This window comes from Oncorhynchus keta, unplaced genomic scaffold (genome assembly GCF_023373465.1).
Source record: "Oncorhynchus keta strain PuntledgeMale-10-30-2019 unplaced genomic scaffold, Oket_V2 Un_contig_19537_pilon_pilon, whole genome shotgun sequence".
Taxonomy (NCBI): domain Eukaryota; kingdom Metazoa; phylum Chordata; class Actinopteri; order Salmoniformes; family Salmonidae; genus Oncorhynchus; species Oncorhynchus keta.
In genome coordinates this window covers 14,132-18,149 of record NW_026281528.1, presented here as the reverse complement: position 1 = coordinate 18,149, position 4,018 = coordinate 14,132, and the positions used below count along the sequence as shown (strand labels likewise).

At 51.6% G+C, this 4,018-nt stretch overlaps 1 long non-coding RNA gene across 7 annotated transcripts; it reads left to right on the top strand.

Annotated features, from left to right (window-relative positions):
- Positions 1–1,640: 1,640 nt before the first annotated feature.
- Positions 1,641–3,687, top strand: LOC127920432 (uncharacterized). Of its 7 annotated transcripts, none has more exons than XR_008106252.1 (4): positions 1,641–1,712; positions 1,811–1,858; positions 1,908–2,099; positions 2,827–3,012. It is a non-coding gene; the product is annotated as an uncharacterized LOC127920432 (long non-coding RNA). The 7 variants fall into 7 exon arrangements; XR_008106253.1 differs by lacking the exons at positions 1,641–1,712; positions 1,811–1,858 and adding exons at positions 2,633–2,728; positions 3,115–3,219 and having other exon boundaries at positions 1,870–2,099; positions 2,875–2,970; XR_008106248.1 differs by lacking the exon at positions 1,641–1,712 and having other exon boundaries at positions 1,724–1,858; positions 1,956–2,099.
- Positions 3,688–4,018: the final 331 nt, after the last annotated feature.

The window sequence follows — 4,018 nt, the reverse complement described above, 5'->3', positions numbered from 1 at the left end:
CATGTTGAGGAGGTGAAGGCAACACAAAACTCAAACCAAACACCCATTGGCTTAACAATAAAGTGGCAAGGGAATCACCAATATAACCCTGTTACACACACACACACACCAAACATTAGGAACACCTTCCTTCAGAACAGCCTCGATTCGTCTGGTCATGGACTCTACAAGGTGTTGAAAGCGTTCCACAGGGATGCTGGTCCATGTTGACTCTACGAGGTGTTGAAAGCTGTTCCACAGGGATGCTGGTCCATGTTGACTCTACAAGGTGTTGAAAGCGTTCCACAGGGATGCTGGTCCATGTTGACTCTACAAGGTGTTGAAAGCGTTCCACAGGGATGCTGGCCCCATGTTGACTCTACAAGGTGTCTAAAGCGTTCCACAGGGGATGCTGGTCCATGTTGACTCTACAAGGTGTTGAAAGCGTTCCACAGGGATGCTGGCCCCATGTTGACTCTACAAGGTGTTGAAAGCGTTCCACAGGGATGCTGGCCCATGTTGACTCTACAAGGTGTTGAAAGCGTTCCACAGGGGATGCTGGTCCATGTTGACTCTACAAGGTGTCTGAAAGCGTTCCACAGGGATGCTGGCCCATGTTGACTCCAGGGATGCTGGTCCATGTTGACTCTACAATGTGTCTGAAAGCGTTCCACAGGGGATGCTGGTCCATGTTGACTCTACAAGGTGTTGAAAGCGTTCCACAGGGATGCTGGTCCATGTTGACTCTACAAGGTGTCTAAAGCGTCCCACAGGGATGCTGGTCCATGTTGACTCTACAAGGTGTTGAAAGCGTCTCCACAGGGATGCTGGCCCATGTTGACTCTACAATGTGTCTGAAAGCTGCTCCACAGGGGATGCTGGTCCATGTTGACTCTACAAGGTGTTGAAAGCTGTTCCACAGGGATGCTGGTCCATGTTGACTCTACAAGGTGTCTAAAGCGTTCCACAGGGATGCTGGTCCATGTTGACTCTACAAGGTGTTGAAAGCTGTTCCACAGGGATGCTGGTCCATGTTGACTCTACAAGGTGTTGGAAAGCTGCTCCACAGGGATGCTGGTCCATGTTGACTCTACAAGGTGTCGAAAGCGTTCCACAGGGATGCTGGTCCATGTTGACTCTACAAGGTGTTGAAAGCGCTCCACAGGGATGCTGGCCCATGTTGACTCTACAAGGTGTTGGAAAGCGTCTCCACAGGGATGCTGGCCCATGTTGACTCTACAAGGTGTTGAAAGCGTTCCCACAGGGATGCTGGTCCATGTTGACTCTACAAGGTGTCTAAAGATTTCCACAGGGATGCTGGCCCATGTTGACTCTACAATGTGTCTGAAAGCCGTCTCCACAGGGGATGCTGGTCCATGTTGACTCTACAATGTGTTGAAAGCGTTCCACAGGGATGCTGGTCCATGTTGACTCTACAAGGTGTTGAAAGCGTCTCCACAGGGATGCTGGCCCATGTTGACTCTGCAATGTGTCTGAAAGCGTTCCACAGGGGATGCTGGTCCATGTTGACTCTACAAGGTGTTGAAAGCGTTCCACAGGGATGCTGGTCCATGTTGACTCTACAAGGTGTTGAAAGCGTTCCACAGGGATGCTGGTCCATGTTTGACTCTACAAGGTGTCGAAAGCGCCTCCACAGGGATGCTGGTCCATGTTGACTCTACAAGGTGTTGAAAGCGTTCCACAGGGATGCTGGCCCATGTTGACTCTACAAGGTGTTTGAAAGCGTTCCACAGGGATGCTGGCCCATGTTGACTCTACAAGGTGTCTGAAAGCGTTCCACAGGGATGCTGGCCCATGTTGACTCTACAAGGTGTCGAAAGCGTTCCACAGGGATGCTGGCCCATGTTGACTCTACAAGGTGTCTGAAAGCGTTCCACAGGGATGCTGGCCCATGTTGACTCTACAAGGTGTTGAAAGCGTTCCACAGGGATGCTGGTCCATGTTGACTCTACAAGGTGTTGAAAGCGTTCCACAGGGATGCTGGCCCATGTTGACTCTACAAGGTGTCGAAAGCGTTCCACAGGGATGCTGGTCCATGTTGACTCTACAAGGTGTTGAAAGCGTTCCACAGGGATGCTGGCCCATGTTGACTCTACAAGGTGTTGAAAGCGTTCCACAGGGATGCTGGTCCATGTTGACTCTACGAGGTGTCTGAAAGCGTTCCACAGGGATGCTGGTCCATGTTGACTCTACAAGGTGTCTAAAGCGTTCCACAGGGGATGCTGGTCCATGTTGACTCTACAAGGTGTTGAAAGCGTTCCACAGGATGCTGGCCCATGTTGACTCTACAAGGTGTTGAAAGCGTTCCACAGGGATGCTGGTCCATGTTGGACTCTACAAGGTGTTGAAAGCGTTCCACAGGGATGCTGGTCCATGTTGACTCTACAAGGTGTTGAAAGCGTTCCACAGGGATGCTGGTCCATGTTGACTCTAGCAAGGTGTTGAAAGCGTTCCACAGGGGATGCTGGCCCCATGTTGACTCTATAAGGTGTTGAAAGCGTTCCACAGGGATGCTGGCCCATGTTGACTCTACAAGGTGTTGAAAGCATTCCACAGGGATGCTGGTCCATGTTGACTCTACAAGGTGTTGAAAGCGTTCCACAGGGATGCTGGTCCATGTTGACTCTACAAGGTGTTGAAAGCGTTCCACAGGGATGCTGGCCCATGTTGACTCTACAAGGTGTTGAAAGCGTTCCACAGGGATGCTGGCCCATGTTGACTCTACAAGGTGTTGGAAAGCTGCTCCACAGGGATGCTGGCCCATGTTGACTCTACAAGGTGTTGAAAGAGTTCCACAGGGATGCTGGTCCATGATGACTCTACAAGGTGTCGAAAGCGTTCCACAGGGATGCTGGCCCATGTTGACTCTACGAGGTGTTGAAAGCGTTCCACAGGGATGCTGGTCCATGTTGACTCTACAAGGTGTCGAAAGCGTTCCACAGGGATGCTGGTCCATGTTGACTCTACAAGGTGTCTAAAGCGTTCCACAGGGATGCTGGTCCATGTTGACTCTACAAGGTGTCTAAAGCGTTCCACAGGGATGCTGGTCCATGTTGACTCTACAAGGTGTCGAAGCTGCTCCACAGGGATGCTGGTCCATGTTGACTCTACAAGGTGTCGAAAGCGTTCCACAGGGATGCTGGTCCATGTTGACTCCACAAGGTGTCGAAAGCGTTCCACAGGGATGCTGGTCCATGTTGACTCTACAAGGTGTCGAAAGCGTTCCCACAGGGATGCTGGTCCATGTTGACTCTACAAGGTGTCGAAAGCTGCTCCACAGGGATGCTGGTCCATGTTGACTCCACAAGGTGTCGGTGCGTTCCACAGGGATGCTGGTCCATGTTGACTCTACAAGGTGTCGAAAGCTGCTCCACAGGGATGCTGGTCCATGTTGACTCCACAAGGTGTCGAAAGCGTTCCACAGGGATGCTGGTCCATGTTGACTCTACAAGGTGTCAGGCGTGCCCACAGGGATGCTGGTCCATGTTGACTCCACAAGGTGTCTAAAGCGTTCCACAGGGATGCTGGTCCATGTTGACTCCACAAGGTGTCTAAAGCGTTCCACAGGGATGCTGGTCCATGTTGACTCCACAAGGTGTCTAAAGCGTTCCACAGGGATGCTGGTCCATGTTGACTCCACAAGGTGTCGAAAGCGTTCCACAGGGATGCTGGTCCATGTTGACTCCACAAGGTGTTGAAAGCGTTCCACAGGGATGCTGGTCCATGTTGACTCTACAAGGTGTTGAAAGCGTTCCACAGGGATGCTGGCCCATGTTGACTCTACAAGGTGTCTGAAAGCGTTCCACAGGGATGCTGGCCCATGTTGACTCTACAAGGTGTCGAAGCTGTTCCACAGGGATGCTGGCCCATGTTGACTCTACAAGGTGTCTGAAAGCGTTCCACAGGGATGCTGGCCCATGTTGACTCTACAAGGTGTTGAAAGCGTTCCACAGGGATGCTGGTCCATGTTGACTCTACAAGGTGTTGAAAGCGTTCCACAGGGATGCTGGCCCATGTT